This window comes from Pelobates fuscus, chromosome 5 (genome assembly GCF_036172605.1).
Source record: "Pelobates fuscus isolate aPelFus1 chromosome 5, aPelFus1.pri, whole genome shotgun sequence".
Taxonomy (NCBI): Eukaryota; Metazoa; Chordata; class Amphibia; order Anura; family Pelobatidae; genus Pelobates; species Pelobates fuscus.
The window spans coordinates 257,993,955-258,006,826 of record NC_086321.1 but is presented as its reverse complement, the minus strand read 5'-3'; positions in this window follow the sequence as shown (position 1 = coordinate 258,006,826).

The window sequence follows — 12,872 nt, the reverse complement described above, 5'->3', positions numbered from 1 at the left end:
CTGCAGCTATCTCCCTTCAGAACGAAGCAGGAACAAGCTCTTACAAGAGCTCAGTGATTATAGCAAGGGAATATGCCTAGCATAGCAATCCCTTGTAGCAGATTCCCCCAATAAGAGACAGGACTCAAGTTGAGGGTAAAAATAGAACTCTCTGGTTGCTAGCTTGCAGCCCTTTTTATTAGGTGCTCCCATGAAGGGGAGGGACACACACAGTAACGTACATTAACCAATCACACAATAGTTACATCCCACACATAGCCCTCCCCTCTACCTGTAAACTAATTATCTGTACACACAGGAAAATACAATTATCATAGGTAGGGAAAATACAGTTTTTACACAACATTCATAACTCCCAAAATATACATCACATTCGCATAAAAATACATATTCACAATCAATCCATTCGGGGGAACAACATACTCAAAAATCATACGAATTGGACCAGGGGTTCAAAAGTTAGTACAAATGTGCATTTGACCTTCTGGAAGCATGGTTTTTCCAGCTCAAACTAGTTCCCCAGAATCCTCTATCCTGGAGACAATGGAGAAGCTGATTTAATTATATCCAGGGACAAACACAGCCTCCATTAAGCACATGTTACCAGCAACCACCAAAAGACATAAAAATACATAACTCCTGTTATACTAAACAGAACCCCCACATTCAACCCATCCCCAGATGGCTTGGATCTGAGCGCTCAACATATCCAAACAGCGCTCAGATGCCACAAACACAGTTCAAACGCCATGGGGTTTAAGTTTCGTATGGGCTGATGAGAGGGCCCATAATCCTGGGGCAGCCCAATAACCCACAGTATGCCCAAATACCGTGCATAAAGGGCCAAATCGCCCAGGGACCGTAGTCACAGGGTAAGAGGCGGGCAAGCTGCCCCCTCCAAAACACAGTGGCAAAGTGGCTTTCGCTACAGTCATCTATTTCTTCATTCATCAGAAATACAAATGAATGAATAGAAATGTCAGAAGAACAAACTGAATATCCGTGTTCGTTTGTTCATTCAGTTTATTACAAGGAGGGAGCTACCGGCGCGCAGCTCCCACCTTGTAAAATGTCAATATAGAAGCGGCAGGGAGCAGTGCTCCCCTAAACTTCCTAAGCCCCCCATGTCCTCCCTTTCTCTATGGGGGTCATTATGACCCCCGTAATAGCATAAATGAGATTGAACCTATTGTCCTCCCCCCAGCCCCCACCCCTGAGTGGTGGGTGGGGGCCATAAATAACAATGAGGGGGGGGGACCTATTGTCCTCCCCCCCGGCCCTAACCCCTGGGAGGTGGGTGGGGGACATAAATAACAATAAGGGGGGACCTATTGTCTTCCCCCCCTTGCCTCCACCACTGAGCGGCGGGTGGGGGCCCTAAATGAGAATGCCCCCCACTGTTTAGTAGACATGCCCCTACTCGCAATATAGCGAGTAGGGGCAGATTTTACTAATACTAAGTAATCTTTACTTAGTATTAGTAAATTTGGCTGAAAGACCAATTTACGTCTTTCAGCCTTTTGGTGGATAGCTCCCCGATACCGTGGGAATTAGGGAGTTATCTACTAAGCGGCTGCAAGATGCACGAATAGTATCAGAATTTCATTAATTCGAATAAAATTCCGATACGAACAAAGTCCCGAAATGCTTCCTAACATGAATGATAAACTGTTCTCATTCTGTTAGGACACAATTCGGTAGTTTGCCGGCATTCTGTCTAAGTGACAGGATGTTCAGGAAAAGCGAAAGGAAGCATCGTGGGAACAGAGAGGAAAGGTGAGAATTATGGGAAAATTTCTCTGACCACCGGAAATGAAGCACACTTTGCTCCTCCGCTGGTTAGAGATGGTCAGGCGTAGGAAACCTCCATAAGACAAATAGTCCCTACTTTGTCATGTTTTAAAGAAAACTAGAGCAGACAGGAAGAAATGAAGAACAGATCCTGAGAGAGGGAGAGAAGAGGAATCGATTAAAGAAAGGTAAGTTCGGCATGACAATGCTGCTTTAAGATTTCTTAAAGGACTGGAGATTATGGGTACTTCTGGTAGCTCGACGAAGGACACCTGGTAAGAACTGAGCAACACTATGGAGGGTTTTTTAAGCAAGAGTTGGAGTGCATGGTCTGAAACATCAGTTATAGGAGATTTAAGCCATTGAGGAGGACTCAATTGAGTTTTTACTAATTACAGAGGAAACTGAACATAAACAACTTATTGGACTATAGGGATCTAGAAAAGAAAAGCAAGGCTTATTATATAATGTGGTTTCTTAGTGGCAAGTGTTTTTGACATTTATGTAATGTGTTATTTTTTTATTATTTTTTTGCTGTGTTTTTTTTCGAGTTATAGGGTCTTGTTTGGCACATGCACCTTAAAGTTTACAGACTTTCAGGACTGTTAACTATCCCCTAATTTCAATTAAGAAACAAACAAAACAAAAAAACAACAACACACTTTTTAGAAAATTAAACAACCTATGGAATATTTCAACATTTCATATAAAGCTGTAACCACCAAATTTTACACTGTTTTGCAGAACATTACACAGTTTTCAAGCACATTTTTTTCCAATGTAGAAAAAAAAAATGACAATTTGGTCACATATTGTAATAGTAATGAAAAATACATTAGTAATTAAAGAGCTGTAAAATCGTGTTTTTTTCCTGCTTTCAGCATGTTTCCTGCATAGTATGTAGTTACTTGGGTAGCTAGTGATTGTTTGTTTGAGAATGTCAACTGATGTTCTCAGCCTATCAATGGTACCCATTCTAAGGCCTCCTGATCGAAGCCTCTGACTATCAGAGGAAGTTACTGGGCAGAATGAAAGGGCGCTGTCTTAGAAAGTTTGGGGTTAAACTGTTCTTAACTGGTTTATACCCTCAAGGTAAGGCATTATTATAATTTTATTGCAAGAAGTTATGATGGTGCTCATAGTATCCCTTTAACTTATGTCTCAGCAGGAAGAGCCTGGCGTATAGGCCACTGACTGATGTGACAGCCTTGGTGAGGTTAAAATATCATTATGTATCCCGCTACCTGTATATGGCGCAGTGTCTGATATGTGTGAACATTATTAACCTCATAAGAAGGGATTATCAACATTAGCATTTGCCACGTGATATATACAAGCTAATTATTATCCTGGTCAAACCTGTATTTCACTATAGTATTAGAAGGCTAAACTGTGTGTGTCTTGTACCAGAGCATGCTGCTTTGGGGGGTGGGGGAAGCTATTTTACCCATCATGGAGTGCCTATGCCCATGTTTTATTCTGAATGGGTGAAGGACACATCTGTATATCATCAAAAATTATTTGACAATTGATGTAGCCATAAAATAGTCCTTGCTATTATAGTGCAATTATTTTCTATTTGTTTACTTTCTGGAATATGCAGCTGTGTTTGAAAAGTGTAGGTTTTTAAGATAAAATAAATACAAACGTCCGCTTTTTCTAGCGAGGATCTCAGTCGTTCTAACTCTCTCTCTATATATAAAGCTTACAGAACAAATGCTAGGGAACAGATCCAGTCAACAATATGCTATTGTTAGTTATTTACAAGCATGCATTATACTATCGAATTTTCCAGTTGATAGTGTGATAGTTGACATAATGCACAATTATGAGAGTGGTAATGTGATTTTAATGGGACGCATGAAATTAATGTTTCAGGACGCAGTCCCTTTTTCATGACATTGATTTCCTTTTTTTTTTTCTTCCCATTAAAATGGCACTTAGCAGAAGTCATTACATTATATGCCATTTGTTCTTCTTTCATTTGGTATTTTGTGTGGCTGCTACATTTTAGAAGCTAATGACCTGATAGAGTGAAGGGTTTTCAGGTATAGGACAAAGAATGGAAATAGATGGACTAATACCTCCTTTCAGTCAGTTTCCTTTATTTCTTAATCCACATAGGTTACGTGAAAGACAATTAATTTTGGAAAGAAAAACAAGGATCTCCAGCCTTTGCGAATGGAATAGCGAGATTCTAATTCAGTCAGTGTATATAACAGGAATATTTTTACAAAAATGTAACTCTCTCTCTTTATGTATAAAATGCATTTCATTTTTACAAGGTGCCACGCAAGGACCTGTTAGAGAATTAAGGCTAGAAGCAAAATCCAGGCAAGGATCATCAATGTCCTTTGGTTTCAGTAATTCAAATAGCAACTCTAATTGTCTAATTGGACCCAGCTAGTCCTGCTCTGCAAAGTGTTTACTGGGATCTCCAGGATGGAGCAGCAAATTGAGGCTGTTACTGCCGTATCATACATGGTAGCTGAGCCATGAAAGGAAAATATTAATATATCCTACTAGAGTCCTTCCTGTTAGCAAGATGGACAAAAATACTGTAGGCTTTAGTAAGGCGGTTTGTAGTAATTTTTTCTCATTAATCACTTCCTTCGTTAAATCTTTGGAAATAGTATTTATTCGCGATAGTGACATGGTTGGTTAGAAAAAAAACTATTCATAAATCAGACCTCCATACTTTTCTAGATTACATAATCTAGCTGAGAGAGAAATGTCTAGAAATAAGTGCATGTTAAGAAATAACTTAATGTACATTGTACAGTACTGTACATTACATTTACCGTGGTAAGTTTGGTTTAAAAGGCTAATTGTTAATTCATTTCCATTAAATTCAAGTCATAAGTCATCAATGTCAACCAGATATCACAATCACAAAAAAGGTTTTCTGCTATACTGCAGAGTTTCAGGGATTGCCTTTTACCATTTTGTTATGGTGAGTTTTTCATTCCAATATAGGCTTTATTGTGCATTATTCTAAAGGTAAGACAACGTTTATTGAGTAAAAACAATACATTGTTAGATTACTTTGGCACATTGCATTATTAAAGTCATTACCTCACCCATAAATGTCCTTTAAATATATGAATATGAAGTTTCCCTAATATTTATAGATAAGGCTCTTCTATTTAGTGTAATAAATCTTACCCAGTAGTGTTGTTTGTGTTTTTTTTTTCTTTTTTTGTCTGCTGATAATAGGTAGATGGAAGGCAAATTGGCAGGAAGGCAGATTAGAGCTTAGTTATGTAAATGTATTAACTATTTGGAAAGGAAAGGAATTGAGGTAAAGAGAGGCTATATAGATTAGACATTCGTTGCATAAAACTGAAATGTTTCCCAACCCAAAGATATAAATAACTCAATGAACATTAAATATTGCTAAAATACATTCACTAAAAATACAATTAAACAAAAATTAAATTAAAAAGTATTGACGATAACAGGTAAATATAGTAACATTATTATAGTAAAACAATAATATGGTGACAGACGGTAGGTGAAATATTCGTCCAAGCTTCAGTCAGTACAGTATAGTTTGCTGGGTGAGAAGGGGGCTTGTATGTTGATGGTTAGGTAGAAAGAAGGCCTCTGGGCAGGAATGGAGATTAGATGATGATTGAGTTCATTAACATGAAGATTATTCATGATACGTCACTTACTTTTTATCAACCCAAAATACTACATCCCATATGAAAAAAATAATTTTTAATTTGTTTCAGTTATCATATTCAAAAATTGTACTTATGCAGGACATGAAAGGTTTAGAAGATTATCCCCAGAGAGAGAACAAATTATTCAAAAATACAATATTATCATAAAACTATATGAACAAATTCACATTTGAATATAATCACGACTGGATTTTTCTTATAAATTTCTTTAGAGTGTGGCCCGAAAAACACATTCCAAACAGTTAAAGAATTATCTGAATTAAATCAGGCCAATTCTTCCTATTGCACACTTTTCGTTTACACTTTCATGAGCCCAATCAGCTTCAAATATACTATCTCATCACTTCTATTCACAGATACGTAAACCACCAAAAATTTTTTAGACTGGATGAGCATTATTTTTCTTTTGGCGTTCATCAAGATGAAGATGCATTTGCAGAAGTGGAAAGTGCTGCTTAAGCGGAGTCTATAAATGCTGTCTGAGCTGTGATAAAGTCTTTGTTTTCCGTTTCAGTGTTCTCATATTATGAAACAAGCGCAACGTTGAGTACGAGTACCTGCATCAAGACAAGCTTCATCATAAACCTTAACCAGTCTCCTGCACAATACAACAAGAGGCCTTTACAGAAGCAGTATTGAACTAACGCAGTAAATGTAATTGGTTTTCTTTCTGGTTTCCAACAATTCATTGAGAAACGGTTGGGGAAAAAAAAGAATGATTCAATTTTGACATATGCTCAACTAATGATTATATTTATTTCTTTCCATAGAATTCTTTTCAATCTGTCAACCAAACAATCATTAAGAAATACATTGAAAATACCAAGTACTGTGTGAAAGATTCTCTGCACTATTTTGGACAATATAAAAGAAAAAAATATATATATTTAAGCAAAACTGATCACGTCATTGTCCCGGGAAGATATGGAATAGTTTTTAGCATAACAATTAAAATAGAGAAGGGAAATTTAAAGAGCAATACTTCAAATCTCTAAATGGCTGGGAAATATTTTTGTCCCTTCAAATCAGGTTCTAACAAAGGTTTTCTTTATTCAGAATAAAAAATGTTTTTGTATAATGGATGTTTTGTATAATATTTAAACCATAGTTTGCAATGGCATAAATAAGATACATAAAGATGTGGGGTTGTACATATACAAATTACAAAATAATGTATTGAAAACGGAAACAAAATTAGAGTAATGATTATAAAGCTATATGGGGAATTTTTAAGTCATTGCAATAATTATTAACCCTCTTCACTACCAACTTATGTTGATTAAAAAAAAATTCATAGCATTTAATTGAAATAAAAGATGCCTAGCTAGTACATTATAATAAGATGCATTGCCACTATTGCATTGCAAAATATTGCTGTTTAGGGATAAATAAAAATAGGTAAAGTAGTACTATTTTAATTGTTTAGTTGATGTTCAGCGTTTATAGAAATATGGTAGTAAATAAAATATTTCAGTAATTATACGGTACTCCTCATGTTGCAATATTAATATAATAAATATTAATCCATCTTTCTTGCACGTTATTGTAAGCAACATTTTGGGAACAATTAATTGTTGGATAGTGACCAATAGATGGAAAAAGGAGGAGTAGGAAAAAAAGGAAGAATAAAATATAAATAAATAAATAAATATATTATATATGTGTATATAAAGGAAGAATAAAAAAAATCCTTCTTTTGACAACTAACTAATCTTATATATGCATTAACAATGTAACAGCTGTGAGTGGTTTACTGGCTTTACATCTTTTCCTAAATTGTGTTTCAAAGCTGTTGTATACAGCAAACACAGACTCAAAGGCATCCATGTTTAAAATGGAATGAGGCAAAAATGGGATTCTTTGTTAAACTAATTTGCATATGCCCACCTAGAATCCTTTGCGGTAGTAACATCACTGCAGATTTGTGATTTCTATGGGAAAAAGCAAGTCTTATGGCTTGACTGGTGTGCAGATTTTTGTTTGAGAGAGAGAGAGAACAGGTGGAAGCTAATTACAATATGAAAAAGTATCTAGGACAGACACTAGGGGATAACCCTTGGGGAAAATTGTAAATATAAAAACAAACGGATGTGATCTGTCCTAATAGTACCACTTATAAAGCCAAAATTATTAAAATATAACATTTATTGGGTTCAATTAAAATTGCAGTGACAATGAGACATGGGAACGCAGGGGAAAAAAAACACATACAATAAGTAAAGAATTTGCTTTGTGCAATTGCTATACACTTTAACCCCTTAAGGACCAAACTTCTGGAATAAAAGGGAATCATGACATGTCACACATGTCATGTGTCCTTAAGGGGTTAAAGGAATCTCAGTGGTAAAGTCACTAGATTATAACTAAAGATATATACTGCTAACTTGCCGTATCGAAAATATTTTATAACGAAAAAAAGTAACAATGTAAGCCTGGTCCCAGAGTACAACAAAGAACAAACAGAGTACAACAAAGTACAACAAAGAAACTAGGTAGCAATCTGCAGGGAAAATCAGTGCAGCTACCACATATCTCATTTAAAGCAAGTAAAACAATGGTACTAGGTGAACCTCACAGACAGGGGTTGGGTGGGGTTTATCACCTAAATGTCTAGAACATTGAAAATCTAGAACATGGGACTGTATACCTCTAGTAGCTGTATATAAATTAGCAAAAGCGAATACCCTATGAGAGTATAGATAGAGCAATATTAGGATAGGCTGGTGGATCGCAGAAGGAGCATAAAGTATGTTGTGTACAGGTTAACAAAATCAAGTAGAGCAGAGCCAAGGTAAAAATTAGCAATAAGTTATCTCTAAGGTATATACCTTCGAGAGTATCTAGATGTCTGCTTGGAGTCTACCTAACGTTCAAACCTCCCAATGCCTATTTGTGGTATATAAAAAAAACAAAATCTGTGCCTTCGAGGGCACCTAATAAGCTGTCTAATAGAAAATGGAAAATGAGCTTTTCCCTTAATAGCTGCTATCTTTAGAGAAAAAGGTAAAGTAAATCCACCCTTTCCCTGCTGACCTCTCTGATCAGATTTCCGAGATAGGAAGAATATAAATTATCAAATGATATTCATATAGATCGGTATTGTCTGTCAGCAGGGTAGGGGTTTTGACTGAGCCCCAACGCGTGTTTCACCAGTAAGCAGCTCTTCAAGGGGGAACCCGCGTCCCGGGTTTTTAAGCTCTTCGGTCTGATTGGTCTACCGGAATATTGATGGTGACGTCATAGTGGGTCATTTGTTACGGGAACGGAGATGGTCATATTTATATTTCAGCTAGTCTAACAGTTGGTCTAACATAGATTTGTATAGTAGATATATATGTATCTACTTTAATAGTTTGAATACCAAAATAAGTCTTCTCATAAAGTTATTAGTGTGTAGTATGCAATGTGTCTAAGTTAAAGAAAAAGTTACCTGCACTCTCTCCTAAATCCCTATTGGAGGGAATGCCCGTCTGCCAAAGTCAAGGCAAAGCCCTCAGGTGGGTCCTACACTGACCTTTCCCCTTGCTTCCTTGAGCCTCTGGCAAAGATATCTCTAATGAGACAGAGAGTGGTATTTTTTATATACACCCCTATATATTTATTAACCCTTAATAGGGAACACATGGGATGGGTGGCAGCATTGTAACATAGCTGTGTGATACAAAAAGTGAACACAAATACAAAAAAACAAGTCCTGCGTTCAATCCCATCACTCCGGGGTGGCAGCAACGACCACAGTACACATCACCTGCGCTCTCTCTTAATTCCCTATGTATATTTAAACAATTTGTACATTTGTTTAAATATACATAGGGATTTAGGAGAGAGAACAGGTAACTTTTTCTTTGGTTTTTACTGTATGTATTGGAATAATGTGTACTGTGGTCGTTGCTGCTGCCCATGAGTGATGGGAGTGAGCGCAGGACTTGTTTTTTTTGTAATGTGTCTAAGTTGTTTAGACTGAGAATAGACCAAACCGAAAAGCTAAAAAGCTTAACATAAACTTAGCGGTCCTAGTGATCAATAAGAGTATTGAAGGGTTAACATGACATGATAAGTAGACTAAGTATAATTAAAAAAATAAATTATTCAAATTGACTAAGCAAAAGTGTGCGTATATATGACAAACTAGCTGTTGATGTGTGTATGAAAAGCCATGCCGAGAATATCAAGGACATGATATAGGCAGTGTATGTTTTGTAAATTATCAGAAAAGGTGTACTTATTTAGTAGGGGTATGTTTTGATATAACCTATATAAGTGGGTGTAAATATTTATTACAATGTACCTGGGGCGCATACAACATTGATAGTTTAATACTGTTTTATATTGTCAAGAAAATGTAAAACATAATAATAAAAAGTAATATTTATTTTAAAGAATAAAGAAAGTGGATGGAATGAGATTAATATCTTAAATGAATAAATCCATTTGGATTTTTTCTGTAATAAATGTTTGTTGAAATTCCCTTTTCTTGGGTTGGGGGTCAGTTTTTCCATTGCTTTAGATTCTCAACTAGTCCATCATGACAATTTTGGATATGTCTGGCTACTGGGGTTGGGGGTGGGGGGGGGGAGGGGTGATATTTGTGATGTAGCCTACATTGGAGTATCTGACATTGAAATTGCTGGATGGTTTTGCTAATGTATTGAGCACCACAACTACATGTTATGAGATATGTAACGCGAGTGGTGCTGCAGTTTATTAATGCATTGGTGTGTACCTTGATTTTGGATTGTGTAGATGTAACTGTAGTAGAGGGAGTAATGAACTTGCACTCCTTACAGTGCCCACATGTGAAAGTCCCTTTGGTTTTGGTGAGCCAGTTGGGTTTTGGAGGGATGCTTGCCAGATGACTATGTACAAGTAGGTTTTGAAGGTTACGTGATCTCTGGACAATGAGTGCCGGGCGATTAGTGAGCTGAGATTTAAGTATATGATTGTATTATAATTTGCTTATTTAAGTTATAAGCAAATTATTGTGTTTTTTCCACCCTTCTTTTGACAACTAAATAATCTTATTCTATCATAATACCATTACTTTTTTAAGTTTTAGCCCCCATTTGGCCTGGGGAATTTTTTGTTTCCTTTAAAGTCCTATAACCAAAGGTTAACCCCTTTGAAAGTCAAGTACCTTTGATTCTCTAGCTCCCCCTAGAGTCTGTGTAGTTAATGCGGTTGTTACTTTGACATGTAACACCTACCAAGAGCTTGTTGCAGACAGCGTACACCACTTCTTGTCAAAGGTGTTCCCTTATGGCAGTGGCCTGTTTCTGCACGATAATGCACCCTGTCACACTGCAAACATTTTTAGTAATGGTTTGAGGAACATGACAAAGAGCTCAAGGTGTTGTGTTGGCCAGGGCCGGACTGGCCCACCAGGATACCGGGAAATTTCCCGGTGGGCCGCAGTAATCTGGGGCTGGGCAGACAGCCCAAATCATTAGGTTAATGTTTTTTAAGCATTTTCCCCTCAGACTGTGCCAGCCTGTGTCATTCCGAGGGGAGTAATGAGGGAGTAGATGGGGGTTGGTGCGGCCGCAATTGGTCTGCCTGGGGCCGGAGGGAGACCTATGAGTCTCTCTGCACTACTTACCTTAATTTCGGCTGCATGGCCCGCCTCCGCACGCAAGCCAACCCTCCTTAATGGAAGCTCCGCCTCTGCACGCAAGTCACGCCTCCTTAAGGTAAGCTCTGCCTCCGCACGCAAGCTCCGCCCCCACGCATGTTGCTTACATCACTGCAAAGAAGGGCCACAAAAGGGCAACTTCACGTGCCAGGTAAGCTTCAGCCATGGCTGTGTGTGTGTCTGCTAGTGTAAGTGTCTGCTAGTGAGAGAGAGAGTGTGAGTGTGTGTGTGTGTGTGTGTCTTTGTGTGTGTGTGTGTGTGTGTGTCTGAGTGTGTGTGTCTATTTGCTAGTGAGTGATCTATGACTGTGAACCTGGTGATGTGTGTCAGTAGGTGTCTGAGTATGGACAATGTGTGCTATTGTTTAGATGGACTTTGTGCTCAGAGGTGAGATCCTTTTAAATTGGTATCCAGCACTCAGTGCTAAAATGTGCTCTCTGAGTATGAGGTACATTAACCATATGAAAATGAAAAGACACAGTCCTGGGCCAATAATGGGCTCCAGGACAGCCCAGTGCCATTGTGCTTAGGCCATTCATTAATACAATAAAGACTGGCACATGAGGGAGTTGGGTCAGGTCTGATGAGAATTCCTGAGATCAGGCAGACAGTTTAGGTGGTCTGTGTCTATTTCAACAGCACAAACTAGACCCTTTCCTCGCCTCCCCTCTACAAGACCCCTTAACAGTGTGTCATGCTGTGCTCCTCTTCAGCCTATGTAGTTTGATCCCCTAGGGGAAGAAATCTCCACATATTCAGAGATTTTTGTTTATTTTTATCCCACCAACAAGTTAATGTATAGGCCAAGATCAATAAGACTCTGAAATTGTGAAAGGGAAGCAGCCAGGTAGTTTTTACAATTCTCGTGCCAAAGAAAGGGTTCCAGGAGAATCCCTTCTGTGCAAAGCAGGGAGTTTCTTCATCATCACAACTCTAGTAGTTAAAGGTTCTTTTTTTTGGTTTTTTAAAGAGAGATACACAGTGATTGCTTGTATATGAGTCACTGCCCAATTTTTTAGCAGAAGGAGACCCCTGTATACCAGCTGGGAGTGAGTAAACTTGTGTGTGTGTGCCTGCTAGTGAGTGAGCTTCTGTGTGCCTGCTCCTGAATTAGTTTGTGTGTGTGGCTGCTAGTGAGTGAACTTGTATGTGTGTTTGTTAGTGGGCTTGTCTGTAAGAAGCATGTGTGTGTGTTTCAGTGGGCTTGTCTGTTGGAAGCATGTGTGTGTCAGTGAGCTTATCTGTATGGAGCATGTGTGTGTGTCAGTGAGCTTGACTGTAGGAAGCACGTGTGTATCAGTCAGCTTTTCTGTAGTGAGCATGTGTGTGTGAGCTTGTCTGTAGTGAGCATGGGTGTCAGTAAGCATGTGTGTGTGTGTGACCGTGATCTTGTCTGTAGTAAGCCTGTGCGTGTCAGCTTGTCTGTACTAAATTTGTGTGTGTACCAAAAAGATTGTCTGTGTGTGTCAGTGAGATTGTCTGTCAGTGAGCATATTTGTGTGCATCAGTGAGCTTGCGTTTTTATGTCATTGAGCGTATGTATATCAATGAGATTGTCTGTCTGTCTGTATGTCTGTGAGCCTGTGCATCAAAGAGCTTGTGACAGTGAGATTGTCTGTGTCTGCATGTGGGTATGCTTACTGTATAGTTAAATGTTTTACTCTGAAAGGACCAATATTTTGAAATAAAATATACATACGCAGGCCAACGCCAGGGCTGGACTGGGGATACAAAGCAGCCCTGGAAAAAAAATCTATGCCAGC